General features: G+C 38.7%; 1 long non-coding RNA gene across 2 annotated transcripts; it reads left to right on the top strand.

The window, feature by feature from the left end:
- The first annotated feature begins 1,854 nt into the window (after nucleotides 1-1,854).
- Nucleotides 1,855-3,771, top strand: LOC105934189. Of its 2 annotated transcripts, XR_004928513.1 has the most exons (4): nucleotides 1,855-2,124; nucleotides 2,217-2,325; nucleotides 2,650-2,845; nucleotides 2,954-3,771. It is a non-coding gene; the product is annotated as a mucin-13 (long non-coding RNA). The 2 variants fall into 2 exon arrangements; XR_001166692.3 differs by having other exon boundaries at nucleotides 1,857-2,124; nucleotides 2,650-3,771.
- The last annotated feature ends 23,534 nt before the right edge of the window (nucleotides 3,772-27,305 follow it).

The following is a 27,305-nucleotide window of genomic DNA, read 5'->3' as shown; positions in this document are numbered from 1 at the left end:
AATAAGTAAGATGGGATAAAGGGGGTTCATGAAGATTGATGAGGTGTCCAAAATAAATCTTACTGGTTTTAAACAGAACTGAAAGCACACCTGAACCTTATAAGACAGCACAATACCAAGCAGGTTAAAATTAACAATATAGTCTACACAAAACACAGGAAAATTATTATTGAGCCAATTTACAAACACTGTTTAATGACTTGTAAATTTTTATTCATACAAAGCAGCTCATGAGGTCCCATAAATGTAAATAAGTAAAACTATGGGAAAAATAAAATCCTCCATTGGTTTGTATCCAGTAATACAAACAATACATTTATTTCCCTATAAAATCAGGAATCAATTAGACCACCTAAACGCCTGGATGGTGGATTGAACAAAGGAATAAATAATTTTGAGTATTCACAAAGAAATATGTATAAAAAATCTAGTTCAATAAAATAAAAAAAAAAATAAAAAAAACTATACATGAATAAATTCTGTTGATTAATAATACATCTGCTTAGGGGTGAAGTACAATACAATGCTCATACAAACAAAACCGGGATGGTATGTGAAGCAAATTTATAACAACAATGTAAAGTCAAGCATTATGAATAAATATTAAATGAAATGTAATGAAAATTAAATATTATTAGGAGACAAGTGGTGAATAAATATAATCTTAACCCATTTGGCACAGTTGGGATGAGGTAAAAATGAATGGATGAAGATGTTTGAGGCCCAAAACACAAAACAAGATGTGCTGGCTCATAGCCAGCTATAATGATTGGTCATTTTTTTTTCTCCTGAAACTGACTTAATACAATAACTACATTTCTTGAATTGCAGTCATAGGAACATTATGAAGCCCATTGTTAATGTTAAGCCTTCCAATACAGAGTGATGTCATTGTGAATGGGGTTTATTATGGGGAAACTTTTGAGGCGCATTATGGCCAAGCAGAGTTTCAGTTTGGCTAACATTTTCCTTTCCGATTCACACCTCTTTGAACTCATGAACATTTTATTCTGTCGCTTTAATTAGAAGCCCCCCACTTCTAATTTTTAAAGTGCGATTTAAGCCCAACATTTCCTGCATGCATGCACATGCACTTTCAATGCTAGGTCTTCTCTCTACTACCTCTTCACAATCTGGTGCTCATCAAAGGCCACACACAAACCCACAGATTTTCACTTTTTATGAGATACACCATAACCAAACAAAAACTTAAAATAAAGTTTTTAAAATCTAGAAAAACCTTTAACATTGGGAAAAAAATGCACATCATTTAGATATAATTCTGCAAACTACTTAAATCACAAGAAATAGTTTTAAAGAACTGCTCTGATGCAGTAAAGTCTGCAAAACAGTGACACCTGAAATGAGTTCAAATGACTACTAGAACTAAATATATTTGGGCCACAACCCTATTTTTTCTGACAGATTAAAATTAAACATACACATCTATTTGGTTTAAGTGAGAGAGTCCACTGTGTGAGTTCAGCTGAGGCTACCTCTTTCTCTCGTCAAAAGTTAAAACTTGATTGACATATATTGATATTAAGTAAATAAAGACTAGATTAATTGAGAATAAGAGGAACATTGTTTCAAAGTACGTCTTTGAAGTTTAATTGAGAGACAGGTGAAGATTTTCAGTGTGGTGTGTCGTGGAAAACAACGATACTCTGTCTAAATATGTTTTGCTAGGAACGTTTAGGTTCAAACTTGGCCAGGACGGTGGTAAAAAGAATGATTCACATCTTTGACGTGTGACAGGTCAACTTGCTGTTTCCTCTCCCCACCATGCGGCTGCTGTGACAATCCCCTCTTGTGGTGGGTTGTGTTTGAGGTGGGAGGGAGAGGAACTTGTAGTATAAGACGAGCTGAGATCAAAACCTGTAGTTTCAGAAAGAGTGAGAGAACTTTGCAGCTTGAAAGACATCGAACACGTGGCTGCCGCCTGAACAAGACTGGTTGGAATCTTCGTACTTGTATATATTTCAGCAAACGGGGAGAACACTTACTGAAAAACGCAGTTTGTCGAAAGACTCAACGGGTGACCACTTAAGGGAAAGATGCAGTTTAGCCTGATTTCAACCTCTCTTCTCTGTTTCACGACATGGATGAACCTGGTCCAAGCAAGTAAGTACAAAAAATATTTAAACAAATTATTGATTGATTTGTCCTTACATACAAATATTCAAATCCTTTGTGTCTATGTGTTTTTTTTTTAGCCATTGGATATTGTCCGTGTGTTACGCTCTCCAATAAAAAAGTCCCTCACTCTAGGATTAAGGAGTACACCATTCAGAAGGAAGGTCCCTGTTTGTTTACAGCAGTTGCGTAAGTGATCTATCTTTTTTAAACATATCAGCTACATCTGATTTCATTGTAATATCTTTATTCAATTGTGAAAATTAGTCCTGTTCAGATTTTTATTTATGGTGTTTGTGAAAGTTTTAGTTTTAACCTCCACACTTTGTTTTAATGGACTACAAAATACAACAATATTCCAAAATCGGTCATCAGATATGTAATTAGGGAAGAGAGAAGAAAAACATTTTTGTTTATTTTTTTTATTTTTTGATATATAACCATACAATAAGAAAGAAAAGCAATGATACAACTGAACTGTATTCATTTTAACATCTAGCAATACAATTTCAGGTTTCGGACGAACGCTGGAAAGACACTATGCTTCACCGAGAATGACTGGACAAAACATGTAATTCAGCAGCTGAAGAAAAGACAAAATGAAAAATGTCCCACAGAAGGATCAGAACGAATATCAACACCAAAAGCAGTGGCAACAACACCAACATCTGCACCTGGAACTGAACCACCATCAACAATAGCATCAGCACCATCAACAACAGCAAAATCACCAGGATCAAATCGACAAACAACAATAGCATCAACACCAGGATCTGACACGCCATCAACAACAGCAACAGCACCAGGATCTGACACGCCATCAACAACAGCAACAGCACCATTAACAACAGCAACAGCACCAGGATCTGACACACCATCAAGAAAAGCGTCAGCACCATCAACACCAGCAACAGCACCATCAAGCTCGGCGTCCTTACCAGGATCAGAACCAACATCAACTCCAACATTCGCTACATCAACCACAGCATCAACAACCTCAACAACACCAGCCTCAGCACCATCAACAATGACTTCAACCCCAGTACCTGAACAATCAACTCCAAATCCAACATCAGCACCCAACAACATTGCTGGTGCCTCTGGTACCAGTTCAGCAAGTGACCATATACCAGCAAAAACCACGAGAAGAAGAAAAGCATTCACACGAAGACATTTAACAACAAGGAGACGACGGAATAAGAGGAAAATAAGGCAATGGCAGAAAAGATGTGCAAAGACATCAAAGTGACCGCCCTTAACAAATTTTGTTCTAAGAAATATGACACGCAATACTTAAATGCAGTGGCTTTCAATGCTTTGCAGCTTAAAAACACTTTAGATAAACTCAGCATGAAGAGTTGCAACATTTGCATATTTGATGTTTCAATTCTTTTGTCCATATTTTATTAGCATTTTTTATCCACAACTTTCTAACAACCAAAAATTGTTCTGTGACTCTTCCTGGGTGTCCAGACAAGGTAGCGAGTGAAAGCTTTAATGTATCACAATAAAATAATTGTGAAGCTCTGCTTTATATCTGTATTATAGTCATGTACAATATTATGACACTTTATTTTATTTTTTTAAAATCTGTGTGTTAAACAAAAACAAATCTATATATTCTATTTTTTTTACCTGACAATAAAATCACACTTTTAACAAACCTTTTCTTGCTGTGAATCAATTACAATCATAACTGGAATTATTTCAGTCCATATTTCCTATAACTGCTTATGATTACAATGACTTTAAAACCAGGTTTCTGCCATTTAAAGTGTTTCTCTGCGTGTTTGCATGCAGGAAGGAAACTAGCTCAGACATGCCGTTGATAAGATAAACAGTCGCAACGGCGTAGATAAATGCCAACGTCTGAGATGCAGATTTTGTGAAGAGTTAAGAAGGAAGACGGGACATATGCTTGAGCGGCTGTGGTTGGAAAGAAATGTCTAAAGTACACCACTGATGTGTATTATCACTATTTTTTATCAGCTGTGCTCTATACATGACAGAATGTCATGTTCACAAGGGCCGGGACACAACTATGTGAGTTCACTGGTTTGATCATAGAGGAGAGAGGATGAGCTAATGCATGATTAGAACCATGGTTCTCAAACTGCTATAAGTCCATCAGGTGGTAGTCACAAATGTTTTTGTTGTTCAATGTTTTCAAGGTAAATTTGATTAAACTGACTGTGAGGAAGTGGTAGACAAACCAGAATCAACAGCTTAGTGGTTGCTTACGTGTTTGTCATTTAGATCTGAACAACATAGATGTACATAGATTCACTTAAGGACATTGCACCATATTGTACATCTGAAAGGTTTGATGATATATAAATTATAACAAGTGCAAACAAGCTTTATGAGGTTAGCTATGTAAGAAATCTCAGACTTTCCCCCCTTGGGAAGTCAAAATTTTAGGCACGTTTCTCTTTATTTTTACAGCTTCAGACATGAAAATTTTAACTTTGGAGGAAAATAAAATATGGCAACCCATCCTTCATCCATGATAAGGACATTCTTTTCCCTTTCCAAGTGGGTTGTACTGTTTTAAAATATATGTCACACAAACACAAAAAAGCTCAAACCTTATTAAATAAAAATGACAGCAATGACGGGATGTCAAAGAGAGATGAGGAAGATGGGTGTGATGAAAAGAAGCAGTAAAGAGGCTCAAGGAGGATGAGTGGCACAAAAAATGGGTCAGAAAGATGGATTTGGATGATGGTTGGGGTGAAATCAGGTCAAAAAGTTGGATGGAAAGGAGGGACAGGTTGAAGAGTTGTCATAGAGTAATAAGGATGATTAGTGGGGTGAAAAAAGGAACGAGTACAATGGGTGGGACAAAAAGGGGAATGAGAAGGATGGTTGAGATGAAAAAAAGGATTGGCAAAGGCCATAAAGAGGCATATTTAGAAAGAGTTGGATGCAGAAGGGTCGTATAGGAGGATGAATAGGGTGAAACCATTTTGAAAAAAAAAAGGAATAAGAGGATTGGAATAATAAGTAAGTGGATAGGTGGTGAGAGAGGATGAATAGGTTTAAAGCAACCCTAGATGAATGACATTTACAGAGGGTGAGATTGCAAAACAAGACAATATTTGCTGCATTGGTCAACCAGCTATAGCTTAACACAGTCATCTAATTTACTGCATATGTAGTATAATCATAACACAGCTCTATAAATGCAAGTATTAATGTTGAATTCTACTTTTGCTAATGTCTGTGCTAACACAAGTCTTTGAGACCCTCTGACGGGCTGCACTGGTCCCTCTCTCCAACCTTTTCACTTTACATTGGCATTTACAGCCAACTGTTATGATGGTTTAGTTTTAATAGCCTTACAAATTGCCACTATTGTAAATCTCCCAAATGACGCATTATATTCCAACTTCCTTCTCTGGGGTTATCTCTTTGCGACTACGTCTTTGATTAAAGCAAAGAGCAACTATTCTTTTTCAATGAGATTAGGTGATGACAACTCTGTGGAGTGAAGAGCTGATGAACTCACGTTTGCGTATGTTAAGATTTATAAATGAATATCTGTTTAAACAACAATGTAAATAACTGGTGTCTTTTACTCTGACATGTTCCTCATGTCAGAGGTCTGGTGGTTTCAGCTCCCCAAAGGAGCTCATTGTGTTTTTGAGTCTTTTTGTTGGATATCCTTGCATTGCAGCATATAATGTCCAAGGGCTATTACTAAGGGGACTAATGGTCTAGTGAATGCACATTCAAAGTTTCCTAGCTATTAAACATTTACTACACGCAGACACCAAATTTGGTAACAGGGTAATTCCTTTGATACCCTTATCACAACGGTTGATAAAATAACTTAAAGTGCAATTGACTAAGCCACCCACCACTGCCAGATAAATGCTTACCATTTAAAAACGGAAATCACATTCTTCAAAGAGCTGCGTGGCAAAAAAAAAATGGTTTCATGATTAAAAAGACGAGTGGCACATAATTAACGAATACAAATCTGAATTATAAGATTGCCTTCTGTGAGTGTTGCATCAAACAGAACTCCAACGTTTCAGTTTTCGAACAAATGAAATTGATATACATGAATCTATTAGTTTATAATCGTTTATGCCTAGCGTCTCTCATGAGTGTAAATAAAAGGAGGATGACAGTCAAAAGGGATGATTATGCTTCATTAATATGGAAATATAATTCAACACAACCAATTAAAGATGAGATAAGCAGATCTACATTGGGTTTTTTTTCAATAGGTCAGTGCTGATGATGGAAAGAATATCTATTAGGGTTCTGGACAAAAGCACTTGAGGTTTTCAGGGTGAGCGTAGAGGAAAGTGATGATGATCTCTGTGTCTAGGAGTAGGAATGTTTATGCATCTGTTTGTTTCACTCGTGGCATCACTGTGGTTGTCATACTTGACTCTTGAGAGGTACAAAAAAAACTCACTATTTCCTCTCCCCACTGTGTAACCACAGAGACTATCATCTCTGGGGGAGGATATGGTTGAGGGAGGAGAGAGAGGGGCTTGCAATAACATAAAAGCACATCTCAGAAGTAGAATTAATGTTACTTTTCAATCAGCGTGTTCGCAAAAACGTTCAACACTTGCCAGGGGAAGGAAAACGTTTGATGCTGAAGATGCAGTTTAAACTGATTTTGGCAGCTCTTCTCTGTTTCACTGGATGGATGAACTTGGTCCAAGCATGTAAGTAGTGAAAAAAAAAGAACTAAACAAAACAGATACACGATTGATTTAGTGGAACGAGCATGTTTGAGCAGAAACAGTATTCCTTCACTTTTTCTTTCTGTGTGTAATTATTTTTTGTATTTACTTTTAGCTGGGAAGGTTAGGGAAAACTGTCCCTGTGTCTTTTGGTCCAAGATTCAAGTGAACTTTACTAGAATTAGAGAATACACCATTCAGAAGGAAGGCCCATGTCCCATCAATGCAGTAAGGTATGTATTCTTGTGATTTATCTTATCTTCCACATTAAGCCATGTTTATTGTTATTGTTTATCTATATTATGGATTATATGTTGTTGCACAAGGTTTCTTTTTTCAATGCTCAAAACACTGGTGGATTAAAAACAAAGCAATCTGGGTGTGCTATGGAGTAATCCAGCACTGGACTGATCTAACAAAAAGTTTGTTTTTTGGATTTGAGCCAGCAAACCTCGACAAGTGACTCTCGTCCAACAATAAAGCTACACAAGAGATAAAAATAATATTGTGCAACCTGAATTACGAAACAACTAATATTTAGGTTAAACTATATGAATTTTGTTTTTAGTTTAACTGCATTACGAATGATCAGATAATTGAATTTGGGAAACAAAATCCATGCCAAATATATTATAGAATAAAATATCCTGGGTATATGTTGACCATAATGCAAATTCTCTGCTTGAGGGTTGAATTTAGAGCAATGCTAGCTCTAGCTTGAGCTAACTACTCAGCAGGTGAGAGCGTAGTGTTAAGTGGTCAGACTCATTCTGTAGGGTGAAAAACTTAATGATATCAACATTAATATACAGAACAACTTTACCATGTTACCGTTTCCTATTACATCCTGTGGTAGAGATTTGATCGCTGAAAACAGTCACTTTAATCACTATTAGGTTGTTGTACAGGTCAAAATGGCATACTGTAAATAATAATAAGGCTTTTTCTAGCCTCTTTGATAATTAATTGTTCCAACTTCTTGTGTGATTGTGAGATGCCAAGGTCTACCAGGCTTCTCTGAACTGAATTTTAAGGTTTCAATTCGTTTGTTAATTAGGTTGCAACTCAAAAAGATTTTTCCATCTAATTAATTAAGAAGACATTGTTTAAATTGTAGCAAATGATGTTACCACTAACTATAGTTTCAAATGATGTTGAAACTGAATTGAAATGTCATTAATGTTTACAATCAATTGCAGGTTTCTGACGGTGTCAGGAAAGACAATTTGCTCCGACCCCAACAAACCCTGGACAAAGAATGCCATTCGAAAGCTGGACGCAAAGACACCTTCACCAAAGAAAGGATGTCCAAATGACGGCTCACAATGTGGAAGTACACCACTGACATCCACAAAACTGTACAGGGCCCTCACAACACCACACAAAGCGGACAAAGAAAGAAAATGAAGCGAAAACATAATGTAAACAAAATGACTCTTAACAGGCAATTTTGTTCTATTAATTCTGACAAGTGAATGTTTTCATGCCATGCTTTTCAACTTTTGACAATATTTTCAATTATGGCTCCACCCGGATAATTCAAGGATTCGTTGTGGCACTTCCAAATCAGAGCAAATCATGGATGGTTGGAAAACACTAAAACCAATGTCACTTCAAATTAATTTATTAGAAAAATAAGTAATGTGAAGCACCAAACGGGTCTAACCTTAATATGTGACATCCTGCAAAACTAGTTAAGCGACTTCCGCTGGGTGTCTCAGCAATGAGGTCAAGAGCCAATGCCTTAAATAGATTTGGATGGATGTGTTTTTCTATCAAATATAAGTTGCAATACAAAACTAATACTATAACATGCAAATAAATTATTTTTGATCAAATCTGTTGTTTTTTCTGCTGATATGAGACATAACTTCCAGGATATACCTGTCTGGAGACCAAAAATGCAATTGTTGTTTTTGTGTTGAAACCGGTGCTTTAAGTTGGCAGGTACGCACCGTTGAGCAATACCAGCACTTATTAAGTTTACTCCTCAGCATATCAGGACTTTTTTTCCAGTTGTCCCCAGCAGTCTGTACCTGCAGCCCTGTCGCTGACCTCTCCACAGTTTACAACTTGTAGCCTAAGTTGATAAAAAAGTATTATCTAGAAAGAAACCCATTGTTTGAGCTAACAACGCTTTTCAGATGAGAGTAAAAGCAGAAAGAAGCGGTTAGAGTTGTGATGCTGACCTGGCTCCAAAAAGGACTCAGAATGGACCCAAACTGGTGCAGAGTTAAATGATAACAGCAGCACTCTACTCTGAACCAGGGACAGTCAGAGTAGAGAGCACTTTGGGGCTGTTGCTTCGCCAAGCACTTGGAGGATCCACATACTAAATTTAGTAACACGATCAGTGTGAACTTTTAAGGGGCATTTTAACATCTTGTACCATTGGTAACTTCAGCCCAGACCCCTCATTCCTTCTCTTCCCTCTTTAAAAAGATCCTTCTACTGTTTGCATTTGTGCATTATCAGAGCAGCACTTAAAAGAAAAATTGTTTCTCCCAAACTCACTGCCTCAACCCATTGACAGTAAATTCTGCTGGGACCGCACAATCGGTTCCCAAATTGTGTTTTTCTACGGTCATTTAGGAATCAGAAAGGACTCAGTAGAGATCGCACAGGCTGCGCCATCACTCATAGAAATAGGAGTTGCAATGCATAAACAAAAGTGCTATTTCCTATAGGCTTCGCACTTTAAGACTATACCTCACTTGGTCCATTCAGACAACAAACATAAAACTTCTGTTTGAAAAACAGCTTTAAATTCAGCCTTCAGCATGCCTAATTACACACTTAGAGACAACCTGCGAATTGGAGGAGAAATAACGTCTGGTCAGGACGGAGGCCCACATGACAAACCTCCCGCTGTGAAAGGTGACGACAAAGGTTATGAACTGGACCGGTCCAGAAGAGCAGGAGCAGAGCAAAAGGGGGGGGGGGGGGGATCAGCAACTGGATTCTTCGTAATAACCCCTACGCGCTTCAAGTGCCACAGGAGAAGGGAAAAAATGTCTGAGCAGGTTTGATGAAACTCAGCGATAGTAACAAATGACGTCAAGGACATAAATTGATAAAAGAAACCATAGATTAAAGATATTCAGGGGTATTTTAGTTGCCTGGATATGAATCTGATTATTCAGATTGTGCCGTTATAGTTAACTGTTTTATTTCTTTAGTAAAGGCAGAAAACCAAAGAAAAGATTGTTGTTATATTGTTGAATGTAACAAATAGTGCTGGAGAACCTGATATTCAGCCGGAGACAGAGCCTCGTTTTTAAAAGGTTTATTGTAGGAAATAAGAAGTGGCCGATGAGGCAGATAAGTAGAACCAGGCTGAACAGGACTCACTGACAGAATCAACTTGAGAAGCCATAGACTGAATCTTGATTAGAAGCCACAAATGTGTCTCCGATCCCCAGCGTACGTTGAGCAAAAGACAGAATCCCATAGTAATCTTCCCAACAAAGCACTGCACACAAACACTAGTAGGTGAAGTAGTGAGGGCAGAGCGCTGGCTGGATGCAGGGAAAACACAGGAACAGACAAAGGGTAGCCGCTAGAGCTACCAACACATGAAGGCGGGTAACAAGACGAGACCTACAGGCAGGGAGTGGTAGAGTGAGGCAGGTATAAATAGGGAGAGTGACAGGTGGGGCTGATCTGGTGCAGAGTGGTAACTAGGATGTGACTGAGCTGATTGGCTGGTGACTGAGCTAATAGGATAATGACTGGTGGCTGATGGCCGAGAGGAATGTAATGATAATCAGTCCAGATATGTCCCAAAATAAACCCAAAACGATGACAGCTGAACCTTATTTGTAGAACTTCTGCTGGCAAACCTACCGCCCCCCCCCCCCTTTTAACTATTAACCGTAGTATTGTGTTTGATAAAAGAAAAGGAAAGAAGTTTTGCATTGAAAAAAGAAACAGTTTTGTGTGTCATGGGTGTCTAGATGGATAGATAATGTGATGGTTGTTTCAATGTTACATTGTGTTCAGAAACTTTTATAGGTGTAGTTATAGGTGATAGGTCCTTGAACACAGAAGGTCCTTTCTCCTTTCCCTCATCTAGACCCAGCTGCAGAGACAAATTAAAGACAAATTAAAGGGGGTTGGGGGTTCATAAAGTAATTTTCAGCAGGGAATATTATATCATAAAAACATTTTATATGCTTTAGGCTCAACAGTGGCTCTGTGACCACTACAGCAATGAGAAAAAAAATGATTTCAATAAAATTGCACATTGATTGCACATTTTGCAGGCAGTCTATATGCTTTTTTTTTCTTTGCCTCAGTTCAGTTGGGCTGTATTGTTTTAAGTTGGGTGGGTTTATGTTGTGTTTGGGTTGGAAACCATCAGTCAGATCTGGAAACCCTGAGTGTAGTGCTGTGTACATTCAATCAGTCAAGCATAAACAACGATATCAGGCTGAACACTGTGACTGAAGTAAACATTCATATAGGTCAGGTAACTACAGCAGCTAATGAGCACAGGGATCAGAAAAAGTAATGTTCCCTTCTGCTTTTAGGTAACCCAAGTTTCTCCATTTAGCCAAGTTTCACTGCTTGGTTCTGCTTCTTGTGCTTCCTAGCTGTGTTAGCTAACCCTCCTAACATAAATGTTTACTGTAGTCCAGTGTTGACTTCAATTCTTACATTTACAACATAAATCAATGGCGCTGCTCCCTGTCTGCTCTCGTTTGCTCCATTGTCAGTTCTAGTATTCGTTTAGAAATTAATCTGAATATCCATTGGAGCAGTAGTCACAGTGATCATCACAGCTGTTTCTGTAGGCTATAAATGGATGACTGAGTGACCCTAATTGGCTAGCACATTGCCTTCAATAAAGTAAAGTAATAAAAAAATAAAAAATAACAAAAAAGTAAAGTAATAAGGTAAAAAACATTGGTGTTATTTTTGACCAAGACATGTCATTTAAATACCATATTAAACAATTTTACAGGGTTCCATTGTTTCACTCCCAGAATAATGTCAAAATTAGAAATATTTTATCCAGGAGTGACAGTGAAAAACTAGTCCATGCAAATGATTACTTAAAGGCTGGACTATTGTAATTGTTTACTATCAGGAAGTCCACAAAATGCAGTTTTTGGCTGATCCAAAACGCTGCAGCGAGAGTTCTGATGAAAAATAGAAAGGAGAGATAATTTTTCTCCTATTTAACTTCCCTCCATTGTCTTCCTGTCAAATCAAGAATAGAATTTAAAATTCTCCTTCTAACGTAAAAAGACCTTAATAATCAAGCTCCATCATATATCAGAGCTCTGATTACCCCGTATGTTCCTAACAGAGCACTTCGCTCTCAGACTGCAGGTCTGCTGGTGGTTCCTAGAGTCTCTAAAAGTAGAATGGGAGGCAGATCCTTTAGCTATCAGGCTCCTCTCCTGTGGAACCAACTCCCAGTTTTGGTCCGTGAGGCAGACACCCTGTCTACTTTTTAGACTAGGCTTAAAACTTTCCTTATTGACAAAGCATATAGTTAGAGTGGCTTAGCTTACCCTGAGCTAACTCTATAGTTATGCTGCTATAGGCTTAGGCTGCTGGAGGACATCAGGGTCTATTTTTCTCACTCTGCTGAGTTCTCCTACTGTTCTCCAATTTGCATTGTTTGTTGTTATTTAAACTTTAAACTTTTTGTTCTCTGTGAATATTCTCTTCATAGTAGGTACACCTGGTCTGGCGTTATGTTAGCTGTGACATCATCCAGGGGAGACAGAACATCCGCTATTATAACATAACATAGAAAAGATTACTGGATCAATGTGTGGTTCTGTGCTTTCTGTGTCTCTGTTCTGTCTTCTCTAACTTCCAGTTGGTCGAGGCCGATGGCTGTTCACACTGAGCCTGGTTCTGCTGGAGGTTTTCCTCCCTGTTAAAGGGGAGTTTTCCTCTCCACTGTTGCTTCATGCATGCTCAGTATGAGGGATTGCTGCAAAGCCATGGACAATGCAGACGACTGTCCACTGTGGCTCTGCGCTCTTTCATGAGGAGTGAATGCTGCTTGTCAAGACTCAATGCAATCTACTGGGTTTCCTTAGATAGGAAACTTTATGACCAATCTGTATGATCTGATTGAATTTGACTTTGTAAAGTGCCTTGAGATGACACGTGTTGTGAATTGGCGCTATATAAATGAAATTGAATTGAATTGAATAATAGAAAGTTGTCCACTAACAAAACCCCAGGTACAAAAAACAAAACCCAGCTTCCAGTTCAGTGCGTGCGCAGCTGGCTGTACCTCCTCCATAGTGAACTTACAAACATGAAAGTTACAAATAAACATACTTTCAATTCTAATTATGTAGTCCGTGGCTATGCCACTGCTCTGAACAGTCCTTCACTACACAAGAAAAGAGAGGTCAGACTCCACTAGTAAGCATTAGCACATCAAACAGGGAACATGATGCTGCACAAATGCCTTTCACATATTTTCAGATAAAAGTTAGATCTAGGGCAGTGCTAGCCATTTGGGTGCCCTTAGCACAAATACTTTGTGGTGTCCCCCACCTGAAAATGAACACTAATACAATATTTGTCAGTGTGTTTTCTTTTTTTAAAAATATATTTCAATATTAATGTTTTGAAAACAGTTGCAATTACAGGAGAAATTAAAATCTTGATAAAGTACTAAAATAATTTTGGATCAGCAATGGTGGATATACTCCACACAAGATAACCTTGTTTACCTATCCTATCATAGAATAAAATTAATGAGGACAACAGATTTTAAGAAGAGGAAACAGATAATGTACAATGATTGAATTGAAACAACAGGGAGTGTAAAACAGAACTAGAATTCATCCAATAACTTGCTATTAGACTAAGACTTTTTGTGCTGTTTTCACGTGTTTGATGCAAACCCCTGAAAACATGAAAAACGTCTAACCTTACAGCGATAACCCACTGATATAATTATGACAAGATTTGTTTTCTAGATGAAGATTCATTAGGAGGAGCTCATCAAAACAAAAAATCCTCAGTCTGCTTCACCATATTATTTTAAATTAACAGACTAATACTACTGTTTGTAAAACAAAAAATATTGCTTATATGTAATAATATGTTACACATTTTTATTTTAAATATGTCATCATTATGATTACTATAATTTTGAGGATTTTTCAAAAGTCTCATTTTCTTTTTTGCTCTGCTGCCACATTGATGATTTAAAAGGGGTGAAGGTCTCATATGCTTTTGTGACTTTTACACAACTTTTACACTGGGCAAAAGGGAAAATCAAGATCTTTTTCCATTCTTACTTCAAAATTAAACCCTCAAGCACAGCTAAAGCAGGGTTTTAAGCTTAAAGCACACAACCTAATATCCGAAGTTATTCAAAAATAGCTTACACTTGCCTCACACCCATACAAGAAGTGCACCAATGTATGTTGCAATCAGGATAATCAAAGAACTATTTTCTACAACCCTGTCATTGCCAAAACTACACAAGGTGAAGGACCGAGTTTTTTTTTTTTTTTCTCTGGCACCAACTGACAGCCTGGTAAGTGCTTGAAAAGCCCCTGTTTAGCCCCTGTCCCTGGACAAGTCAGCCTCCCATATAGCATTATTGAGTGTAATCAAAGCTTCACAGAAATAAACCTGATAAGTTTGAACATGGCAGTACTTTTACAAGTTTGCTTCAGTCCAACATTTATTTTGCAGTGCAAACAGCAAGAACAAATTCATAATCCTGGTGTACTGGCTCAAGACATAAACGACCACTGTCACATTCCCCAAGGCGGTCCTGGGGTATGGGGTGGCGTAACAATAACAGTCCAGCAAAGAAGAGTCAGTCACGGAAATGTTATTTTATTTGTGATCAAACAGACAGAAAAATCAGAACAAATAGAAAACCTGGAAGAAAAAAGGGACAGGCTGTTAAATGGACCCACAAAAAGAAAATTAAAGCTCACTGCTTGGCTCGAGCCACACTGCTCTGCCACAACCAAGACTAAAGTTCCTATACCTACCGTCTGTCAAAAAAACCCAGCTTTCAATTCAGTTCACTCAAAACTAGGCGAAGACCAGGCCTCCACCAAGCGTCCACAAAGCTCAAGGCACATCCATCCTGCCAACTGACCAAAACCAGCTTTTCTAAGAACTTTATACTCAGCTCGTCAAGGAAAATTTGCAATCAGCAAAAAGTCCTCTCCAGCTACCTCACAGCTCATACTGCTCATCTAAAACTACAGAAACATGCATCCATGCCAGTTGTAGGACAGTTAGTATGCTGTTTTTCACAACAAGTGGTGGTTTTACATTTTACAGACATAGTACAATCTATAGCTGTCTGGTGCTTTATTTGGCATATTGTAGTTTCTTGCACCAGAGGATGGACTCAGATGTGTTGTCATGTAACAGGTTTGTTGAATCTTTTCTGGGTGCAGGTTGTTGATTTAATAAACTAAACCTTGGTGTAAATAGGTCAAAGCTATCCGTGGTTCAGCAGCCCTTTCTCTTGTTTATTACCTTCCTATCTGTCACATCGCAACATCAGATGTTCCTGTTTACTGTGACGCAAACAGCATACCACAGTATCAAATCTAAAGGTTGCTGATAAAAATATTTTTGGCATTTTAGGGTAGGTGGTCCAAACTCTACCACTGCAAATTAAGTATAACTTGAGCATTCTAAAATCGTATTTACTATGAAATCTATATTTTCCTTTATGATTTTGTGAGGTTTGTGCATTTTTTTTCATTCGGGGTTGCATGTGTTTTCATTTGACTCGGTGGGCCTGCTTCGCCACACCAATTACCACATCCTGAACAACGGGTTGAGCAAATGTGTACAGCCCGGGGTTTGCGTCTATGAGTCTGATACACAAGAGTAATATTAGAGGGGCTGTTTCCTCTCTTCTAAGAATAATACAAAACATTTCAGAAAACCTGTCAAGCTGTCGGGCAATACTCAACATGTAGAGCACAGGTGTTACTTTTAACACTTGCAGCAGTGGAACATAGAACCGGACATTATGCTGCAGAGTTTCAAGGAAGAAATGAGCAAGTTGTATTAATATAAGCAGAAAGTTATCTATTCTCAAAAAATTTGTTTCTTCAAAAGAAGAAAGTTTCCACTTGGACCACTTTACAGCACAATCTGGGACTGGGACACAATCCATGTGACTCCTGTGCGACAATTGAAATTTATCTTAAGACAAATAGAGGAATCATCCTGCAAAACGTGCTTGTGTTTTTAGGTAATATTTTATTAGCTTATTCAATTCAAATAATTTTTTTTTTATTATTTGTATTGTTACCATCTTTGTAACATCTTTGTTGTTGTTTTTTGTTTTATCAAAACAGGGGTCCGTTCTTCGTACGTTGCTTAAAACATCCAAGATCAAATGAGACATCAAAGATGATTTCATCCGGCTAATGATGATCCGGCTAATTGGGTTCTTCGAACACACCTGTTGTTTACGATTAGTATGGCTGGATTGCGTTATCTGAGACAACTGCGCGTTCATGCGTTTGTTTAAAAGGGGAAATGTATCGATAGTAGAAACATTGATCAGCAGCGCTGCTATTGGCTGTTCAGCATGGCCAAAGAATGCGCACAGTTTTTCTCCCAAGCAGAACACGAGCTTTTAATGGAAGGTTATGCCGAATTTGAGTCATTAATTAAAACACATCAAAATCTGTTAAAGCCAGGAGAGAGGGCTGGCAAAAAGCAGCAGACAAATTAATGCGTAAATACTGTCCATGGTAGATGTTTCTATCACTTTCTACAGTATGATTTTTTGCATTTTAATAATCTCATATTTACTTTGTTCTTTTATGTCAGAGCCTCCACGGGACCCACTAGAACATGGGGACAAGTAAAAGTTAAATACAAGAATATTCTACAAAATGGTAGCCTTTAATTATTATACTTTATTTTAAAAAGGCACTTGTTATGTCAAGAGATCCAAATTTCAGTGTCATTCCTTAGACACGGGAAGTAAAGGAAATGTGCAAACTGGGGATTTTAACAAAAAAAATCTTTATCCATAAATAATGAAAATCTTCCTTTTCCAAGTCATCCACAGTTTACACAGTAAAACTGTATTGCTCCGTGTCTAGATAATCCATCCATAGTTTTTTTCTAATACAATATACGGCTAGACAGGAAGCAAGCCTTTCAAAGTAAACTAAACTTCACAATAAAATGGCCTGAACAAACCTTCTTACTGAATAGGATAAAAATAAAAAGCAAACTATCATACAAATAACTTAAATATTTTAGATTTATGGCTCCAACACCACTTTTTCTTCTTTAAAAGCCACTGTTAGATGATGTGCTTGTCTGTTTATAACAGCCACCAAGAAAAATCTCTCTACAATTATACTGTCGCGCTGCGCTAAAGGATCCTGTCTATTGCGCAATACGCGATTAATTCGAAAAGCTCTAAAATTATTCTTGCACCTTCCGCAACAGGTTGCTGTCGTAAAAATGGACATGGCTATGACAGACTTCCCATCTCCTCCGCATATACAGCCGTGATCTAATCTTGTTTACATGAAATAAGTCTGCTCTCGAGCAGGCTTAAGCTGGCGCACATGTTGTTATGACAACAAGTGCAGGAACTCTTTCGAAGAACCAAACCATCCAAGATCATGCCAAATCGTCAACAATGAAATCCTGCTAACTGAGTTAGCGACGTACGAAGAACGGACCCCAGGTATCCCTTGTAAATGAGATCTTGTATCTCAATGAGACAACCTGTATGATAAAGGTTAAATACTAAATTAAATAAAGAGTCTTTCAGTCTTTCCCAAAATAAAGGCATTCTCAAAATTGATGTTGTTTACATGTCAGTTTTATTTTTGTACGAACCCTTCAGAATAATCTGGTTTATTTTAAAGTAATTCGTTGAAGGTTCAGCTCAAGATATCTTGCTAACATTCCTAAAAAAGCCCATTCTGCCTTTTTTAAATAATTTTAAACATCAGAGAGATAGTTGATCCAGAAAAGCACTTTTCTCCCTTCATCTGTTTTTATTTATTTTTGGGCTGGCTGGCATTTTGCTACTTTCTGCTCTGCTCCTCACTGCTGTGCTAATAAGCGGGAGCAATGACAACTGTTACACCTAATTACCTGCATTCGTTCCACCTGCTACTCTGCCTTACACAGCCAGTCTACGACAGATTGCCAAAAACCATAAAGTAGCTGTCCAGTGTTCATTGTTTGCATCACCTGTTTTACTGACCAAGTTCCTTGTTTTTTTGGATTGTCACGCATCTCACCTTGCCCTCGCTTGGACACCTCATCGACTCTGTGGTTCTGGACATGACTTGGACTGTTTTTAACCATGATTCCAGGCCACTGTTTTAGACATGTCTGCCATCTTCTGTCTACCTGCTCTTTTTATGACCCAAACCTGTTAGCTCCTGCTATGAGCAGCCAACTGTCAATTTCAACTGCCTTCTGCTCCTTTCTGGACTATCAGCAGGATGCACCACGTTTTTGTTTGTTTTATTTTTTAATTAATCTTTTTAGGCGCAACTAGCTTCAATACTGGGTTCACTGTCTGTCAGAGCATAACAAGCAGGACCCACAATGACACCGTTGTGGCCCGGAATTTCAGATGTAGTAATTGACAAGGAAATCTCAGCATTAAAGACAAGTAAATCTCCTGGCACGGATCCTACCCAGCTGAGTGGCACAAGCTGATGAGAGTAGGCTACCAATTCTCCCCGAATCAAAAAATAGTGGTGAGTATCTTCGGCTGTCATGTGGGACACCTGAGTTTGATTCCTCAATGGAGAGAACACCTAATGTGGGAGTGGTGGCTTAGTGGTTAGAGAGCTAGGCATTTGTGTCCTGGAGAGGCCCCAAAGGTCAACGGTTTGACACTCAGTCTGTCAGTCGGAGCGAGACCCTTGACCACATATTGCTCCTAGAAACCTTAGGAAAACCCTATATTTTGTATCAGCATGTTGCAACATGCATTGGTGCAGGAGTTAGGGAGTTCATCCTGCAATTGGTGGGTTGCTAGTTCAATTCCCTGTTCCGACCGTCTCAATCATTGTGTCCTTGAGCAAGACACTTCACCTGAATTGCCTGCTGCCGGTGGCCAGAGGGCCCGGTGGCGCTGATGTATGGTATCCTTGCTTCTGTCAGTCTGCTCCAGGGCAGCTGTGGCTACTAACATAGCTCACCACCGTCTGGGTGTGGATGACTGACTGTAGTGTAAAGCACTTTGGGGTCATCAGACTAGTTAAAGCGCTATACAAGTATAAGCCATTTATCATTCATATTTTCTATTCTCTTCAACTTGTTTCTATTCAGTAATCTAGTTAGGTTTCTGTTTTGTTATATTTAATAACTATGCTCAAGTTAAATCATGTGTGAGAAAAACCACAATGCTCGTTTATTCAGTCAGTATTTAATACAGGTGGCATAATAAGATGTAAAAAATATAGTTATATGCCACTTTTAAAATTTTGCATATTGTAAAAAAAAAAAAAACATAGTACTTCATGTTATGGAAAGACCCTCTTGATACAAGAGAAAACTAAGGTTTTTAAGAAAATGGCCGCTTATCAAATAATCTTTGGACGATGGATAAGATCAATCAACTTTAGATTAACTTATTAATTGATAACTTGCATCCCTAGTATCTGTCTGTCTGTCGGTCTATGTTTTACCTAATGAGAAAAATAACAGACAACAGCGTTTAAAAGGGATTAAAACAAGGAAACAATTTTTTAGTGCTGCTTTCACATGTTGTATTTGTTGGATGGAAAACCCTAAAACTCCAAAAACAAAAAAAATCTTGACATAACAGAGGAAACTGATGCATATGATCATGACACGTTTTGTTATCCTATGGAATATTCATGAGCAGGAATTTATCTAAACTAAAAATCCTCCATAAGCCATACTTGTACATATTATTTCATAGTCACAGACATTTTATTAGGACAGATGTAACAGGCTGAACATGGGATCATTTTTGGCTTGATGCTTATCATATTTCACCTTTATCATTTGCTCAAAGAAGTTTAGTCTTACTTGATTGCCTACATGTGAAAAGATGCTTTGCCACGATATTTTTTTATCTACAACAGTCTAAACTCCATAGGTTCTATAGATTCCTTCCGTTTCTCTACCTGTCAGCAGCTACTGAGGGTCGGCGCTGCCCACAGCTGCTTTCAGGGCACCGATTAGGAGGGACAGAAGACGGTACAGAGTGGAGTTGCTTTTCATTTGCTCAATGAATAGTGTCGTTTCAGAAATGAATACAGTAAGTGCACGTGGATTGTGCTTTGCTGCCTTATTTGTCTTCAACAGTACAAAACTCCAAAGGTTCTTTCTGTTTCTCTCCCTGTCAGCCGATACTGAGGGGCATCCATAGTTCCTATGAGCGCACCGATTTGGAGAGAGTCTATCCGAAGGTTTAAGAAACTGCAGAAACCACTGAAGAAGAAAACAAAACATAGTTCAAACTACAATGCAAACACAAGGTCCAAAAAGTATGCATGTGTGTCAATCGTGGATGAAAAAAAGATGACAACTGCTTTCCATTAATCAACTCACGACTTTGTTTGGTGCACTCCTGATCACTTGATGCCCTGGGCGCAGTGGGCGGAGCTTCGGCACTGCTCTGCTTTCCTCACACTGTGAACATGTATGTCTGTATGTGTACCTTAACATCACTTCCAGCTCTGACATACAGGTAACCAAAAAGTTAGTTTTGCAAACTGATACAAAAATATTAACTTAAAAATATTAGCTAATTAGATTGACAGTGAGCACTGCATAAGAAGCAACATCACTGTCAGCTTGAACAAGGTAATGTTAAAAATACAGGATGACGTGCTTTATTATTAGAAGGTCAGTGTTATATAGCTACAGGTTCAGTAAAACTTGGAGACAATGCAATGTAAACCCAGTATTAATGTTAAACAGGTCTCTTTTTTAAAATGCAGATTTACGATTGTATGTCTGCTGGACAATTTGATTACTGCTGATGTACGACCCCTGCCCTGACTTATCATTTACTCTGCCTTTTCAGAAGCACTTAGCCAAAGTTCATCAATTTAGCTTCAAACCATTGAGTAAATATAGCCTAACCTACACGGCCAGGCGTACCATGGTGTTATCGAGCCACTCCATCATTACATGGCATGCTATCTTATCAAGCTGTCATTTTGCAAAACTAGCTACCGTGCTGTTGCAAAGACATGCACACCACATCCTTGTGCAGCCTTTTCTTGTTTAACTCAACAAAGGCTCTGCAAGTCTTACTTATTTTGTATGAAACAAGAATCATTGTTGTATATGTTAGAGCAGGGGTCACCAACATGGTGCCCGCGTGTACCACGTAGCCCTCGAGAACCATACTTGGTGCCCTCAAGCCTGTTCAAAAAATAGCACAACCCTCCAGTGAGCTGCATCTAAAATGTTATTATGTTTAGTTGCTCATCCTTTTTAATCATACTCGTACTTACATAGATTTAAAATGAATTAAAAATTGAAAACATGTTTATATTACATAAAGTTAAGGTGAGCTCTGAGTCTTCCAGTAGAAAGGTCAGTACAGAGAGCTCCTAAAAACCTCTCTGAGGGATCTTCTCTGCGGGAAGGACAAGGTGCAACAAAGTAAATGTAAAAAAGGGTATAAATTCCAGCTCAAGCAAACTCTATGTTCAGTCAGAAAATATTTTACTTTCCCATACAAATGTGTAGATATTTAAAAGCAAAGAGATTATCTAAAGATAAAACATTGTGATAATTTGTCAAACATACTTCCTGTATCACCATCTGCCACTGATAATCCTCTCCAGCTTCTTTACCTAGACAGTTAAAAAGCTCATATAAAATACACTAAATTACACTTGTGTTATGTGCAGGATGTACCAATAGAAATCATTTAGACTCCACTGTTTTGTGTGACCTACCTTTGACCTACAGCAGCTGCAGGGCCAGTTTATTATCAAGTACATGCTTAAAAGTCCAGTTTGCTGATCTCATGCACACGGCAGTCAGCATACTAGCACTTGTTACAGATTGCCATTTTATTATTGTGTGCCTTTTAGAAATACAGAACAAGTCAGTAGGGAATTTAGGAAAATACATAATACAAACAGAATTTTGCAAAGAACTGTTAAAAGCAAGCATTTTCTGGTTGTGTGTGCAGTTAACTGAATGTAATACCTCCAGCGTTATATGGTTACTTGATGGCTAGAATCAGAAGTGGGTAGTAACTATTTACGTTTTGCCCCTCTTGAGTAAATATCACTCCTAGGAGTAGTTTAACTGCACCCTACTTTTCACTTTAGTAATATTAGTTTGACATAATGATACTCTTGAGTACAATCTCTGGGTACGTTATCCACCTCTAGTTATTTCAGGGAATGAGGAACAAGGATATGTTAATCCAGAACTGCACTGGAAACAGACACAGTTGATATATAAGTGACACTTTGTCCTTGTATACAAGCTTTACTTTTTATATGCATATTTTTTGTCTGCTGACCCTTCTGTGCCGTTTGAAGGCCAAGTGAATATACATTAAATGGTATAACTGTGTCACAGGAAATGCTTTGCACTGCTCCAACATATATGCATTATCTTATTTAAGTGTCAGGAGTTGGACAGCTAGGGAACCTGATATTCAAGCCAGATAAAGTGTTGCATTTAAAAGATTTAGTTATTATGTGATCTGGAGCAATCAAGCATCCTCTGCAAGGAAAAAGCAGGAGTGCAGGCAGAGGTGAGAGCTGGATTACTCACTGCCGAGGAAACAGACACGATGGCTGAGGCTTCGGCAGAGTTCAGGAGGCAGGCTTGGGTTATACATGGCTGGTCAGAGCTCAGAAGAGCAGACAAATCTAGGGACTTGGCAAGGCTCGTGATCATGGACACAATCCAGGTCATGGTCCAGAAAATAGAAGCTCAGTAGTCAAAATGTGGAAAATTGGTATGAAGAACGTCGGACATCGACTAGCTGAAATCTTTCAACAATCTGGCACTGTCTGGCTATCTGAGGAGAATGTATACAGAGCTGGAAACAGGTGTTATGTATGTGCCTGGTTACAGAGCAGCAGAGAGAAAAGCTAACGGTACGCTCCGTTAGGCTGAAATGACATGGAGATAAGGAGGTTTGCAGGATCCCAGACCATGACATTAAATACTCATTTGACAAGATTTATGTTGTGAAAAATTATTGGAAATGTGTTTTTATACCTGAATCTGTTATCTAATAATTGTTTCTTAGAGGTTTTTTTATTTTATCGTTTAAAATACCAGGATTGTTACATAACTGCTTTCTGTCTGATTACAGAATTTTCAGTAATTAGATCAGATTTCTTGATCAAATAAATACTCACTACTTCTGACAACTACTCTTTCTCTTACTGGACTAATTTGTTTTGATAAGTTCTTAAACTTTCACAAAAGTAAAATATACTGAAGTAATGGTATTACTTACCCAAGTACAATTTTTGATTACTCTACACATCTCTGGTTACTACTCATACCTTCACCTCATGCCTCAAGTTCACACCAGGTAAATGTTTGCATGCAAACATAACGAGACCAAAACAGACACATAACTTGTGATTCTTCACAGTCTGTGCATGTTTGTCACCTCTTCACCTCTCCAAAACTTACTACTGACATAAACTCTGGCTCCTTCCCATCCCTGAAAAGTGCAATTAAAGAGCATTTATGTTTATGGTTAATAGTTTATGGTCAATAAGTTTTTACTCAGATATATGCTTTCAAAAAGTCCAACAACAGTAATAGACCCATTGTAATAAAAAAAATAATTTGGATTTCGTCTCTTGTGTGTAATGTTTCTGTCTCTGTGAAAACTTTCAGTTGTTAAACATGACACTGTATGGAAAGCTCATATATGTATAGCTTTTTAAATACCCTTTTCCATTGAAAGCTCCAGGATTTAAAGCCCCACTTTTGCTTTCCTGGGGTAAATGAAAGCCTGGGGCTTTTAAAAAGGTGTGTCTCCATTGCAGGCCATCCTAATAACGAATGAGAAAGTTGTGCAGAAATCTGCACTTCACCTTCAGTCCAGCGGGCGGCGGTCCAGCAGCTGCTCATCCTCCTCTACACAGGATATGCTCTCAGAGACAAAAGAAGCCAACATACACTTATTGTTTACTCGAAGCACCAGCTATACCACCAGCTACTACTAGGCCTGGCTAACAACCTATCCACTGTAGCTGCAGCACAAAGGACATTGAGCTGCTAGCTGTGGAAATGAGGCCGTTCATGCTTGCCAAAGAGCTTTCACATGTGATCGTGGTAAAAGCGTACGTCACAAACAACGAGGCAGCCTGTGACATCATCCACACTTCTGTGAGCAGAATGCAAACTTCTCATCTTGGAGGACTTTAATCATGTATCCCTGTCCTCCTCCCTCCCCACATTTAAACAATAGGTTTCTTGCACAACCTGAGACAATAAAATTCTGGACTTACTGTATATTAATAGGAAAGAAGCATATAGCTCCTCACCCCTCCCTCCCCTGGGCTCTTCTGACCATAATTTAGTGTACCTCCAACCTGTTTACAAACCACTGGTGCACAGAGAACCAATTATAACACGCACAGTGAGGAGATGGTCAGAGGAGGTAGAAGAAGCCCTGAGAGACTATTTCAGCTCCACTGTGTGGAGCTTTGTGATCCTCATGGGGAAGACTTGGGTAAAATAACAGAATGCATCACAGAATACATCAACTTCTGTATGGACTCCACTGTATACCTTAGGAAGGTTAGGTGCTTTTGTAACTGGAAGCCCTGATAAACCAAGAGATAAAATATTTGCTGAGGGAGAAGAAGAGGGCTTTCAGGTCAGGAATTAAATAAGAACTGAGAAATATACAGAAAACGTGAGAAGAAAAATAAAATTAAATAGAGGTGCAGCTGCAGGACAATAACAGCAGTGAAAAGCCTAAAAATCATCTCAGGTTGCAAACAGAACACCCAGACTGTAACTTGAGATGGGTGAATGAGCTGAATCAGCACTTTTGTGAGGTTTGACCAGCCAGCCGCCCAACTCAGCCTAACAGGCTGCAGACACCCTCATCTTGGACAACGGCCTGTTCCTCCACCAATAGCTGCACATCTCTCAGCTATCATCCACCCCCTCCGCTTCAGATGACTCCACTAATGAGCCCCCCTCCACCACCGTGTCCTTCTCAATGCTCCAAGTGAGGAACATTCAGCAGAAGACCAAAGTGAGAAAGAGGCTACAGCTCCAGATGGCATCAGCTCCAGGCTCCTGAGGTGCTGTGTCGATGAGCTGTGTGCCATCATGGGGCACATCTTCAACATCAGTCTGAACCATCTCATGTTGAATGCAGGGAAAATAAAGGAGCTAGTGGTGGAGTTTCACAGGCACAGACCCACCTCACTGACACAGGTGAACATCCAGGGAACTGATGTTGAGACAGTGGACTCTTATAAGTACCTGGATGTTCACCTGAACAATAAACTGGACTGGAGTCACAAGATTGATGCTCTTTATAGGAAGGGTCAGAGCAAACTACCTGCTGAGGAGACTGAGGTCTTCTGGAGTGCAAGGAGCGTTCCCGAAGTCCTTCTTTGACTCTGTGGTGGCATCAGCCATCTTCTATGGTGTGGTCTGTTGGAGCAGGAGCTTATATGTAGCGGAGAGGAAGCAGCTGGATAAACTCATTAGCAAGGCCAGCTCTGACCTAGGATGCCCTCTGGACCCAGTGGGAGACAGAGGAACTGTAGGGAAAATCCCACCACTGATAGACAATGTCTCCTACCCCATGCATGGAGCTGTTCCAGAGCTGACACTGTCTTCCAGTGACAGACTGCTGCATCCCAGATGCTCAAAGGAGCGTAATACATTTTTCTATTCTTAAACGAGTAATTTTACTTATTTTTATCTTCTAACTTAAAAAAAAAAGATTTAGCATTTCTAACTACCATTTTCTAGGCCTCACAAATGCCACTTATGTCCTCCTGTAGCCTTTGTTGTAACTATTTTAGGTGTTTTAAATTATTTTTGTTTCAACTGATAAATAATAACAGATGGTGAACAGCTTTAGTTATACAGGTGAGCAATTCCTTCCATTATTCCTTAAGTTGTGAATTATGAATAATTCTATTTAAGTTTCATGCACACACATGCTCAGCCCACATGGGCTTATAAGACACCGGAGTTGTACTGGATTTAAAACAGGAAAAGTTTAAATAACCTTTTTTCCTTTAATTTTTTACCAACTAGCATCTTCCCAGAGTTTTTGCTATACAACTACATGATTCATTTAGAACAACAATGTACGAAAGACTAATTAAAAGACTCATTTTCTTTTATTAACATAATAACCAGGAAAACATAGATATATACAGCACAAAAGAAGGTTTTGGTAAAAAAAAAGTTTATTAGAATAACAAAAAAAGATAATAAGTATTTAAGTACAAGGGATCGATACTTTGACTGTCTAATTATAGGGAAATATTTGTATATGGTAGAAGCTACCATATACAAATATTATAGGTGTATAAATAGGATCTCTGAGAGCTATTGGCAAACCGTATCTCCCCCCTGCAGAGCTGTCCGCATAAAAACATGAAAAATGGAAAATAATCTAAAAGAGTTAGACTAAAAATAATGCATCCAACATTCTTAAATGCAACTATTTACATAGAGAGACAAGTGTCTCTAAAGTAGTAACAAGACCGATATAAGTAACTACTTCACAGGAGCGTCCATCTTGGTGCCATCTTGGACTAATGTCAGCAAACAGCTTTCCAAGACTTTAAATCACACATATTTCATGAATACTAAACATGTCAGCTATGAATTCTAATTGGATATTCTTTGTAAGAAACAGTGAACGTTTTCAGCAGGTGTGACGACTAAATGTCTCCCCCAGCTCCCTTTTTTAGGAAACTTTGGGGCAAAAGCCACACAATATTTTCAGTGGGGCTTTAATGTTAAGTAATGTGGTTAATTGTAGACCAAACAACAATGGGGACTCCACATGCACTGGCATACCCTGTTTGTCTGATGCTTAAGGCCAGAGCAGAAGTATGGCTACTGCAGCAGTTTAGCATGGTACACAGCACTGCATGAGAGGAGGGGGTTTGTGCAAGCTGGTGTAGAAATCTCCGTAGTTCCAAAGTCCACAGCAGGAAGAGCTGCAGTGGTTCCATGTCCATAGCTGCTGCTTCCTCCATGACTCACTCCACTCACCTTTCAACATCTGTGCTTTCTGCAAGGCACAAGCTGCTTCCACTTCAGAACACCAGAGTGCGCTTCTTCCCACCTCAGAGCACCAGACCATGCTTGTGCTGCTTATTCAGCACTTCTCAGTAACCTGCTGCAGAGCAGGAACAGCACCTTCCATGTCATCATCAGCAGCAGCAGCAGAATCCACATCCTTAGCATTAGCAACAGAGACTGTTACTGTGCGGTCTTTGCCCTCGGTATCATCAGCTTCATCTCCCA

The sequence above is a fragment of the Fundulus heteroclitus genome, unplaced genomic scaffold, assembly GCF_011125445.2.
Source record: "Fundulus heteroclitus isolate FHET01 unplaced genomic scaffold, MU-UCD_Fhet_4.1 scaffold_165, whole genome shotgun sequence".
Classification (NCBI taxonomy): domain Eukaryota; kingdom Metazoa; phylum Chordata; class Actinopteri; order Cyprinodontiformes; family Fundulidae; genus Fundulus; species Fundulus heteroclitus.
This window is presented reverse-complemented; position numbering and strand designations above follow the sequence as displayed.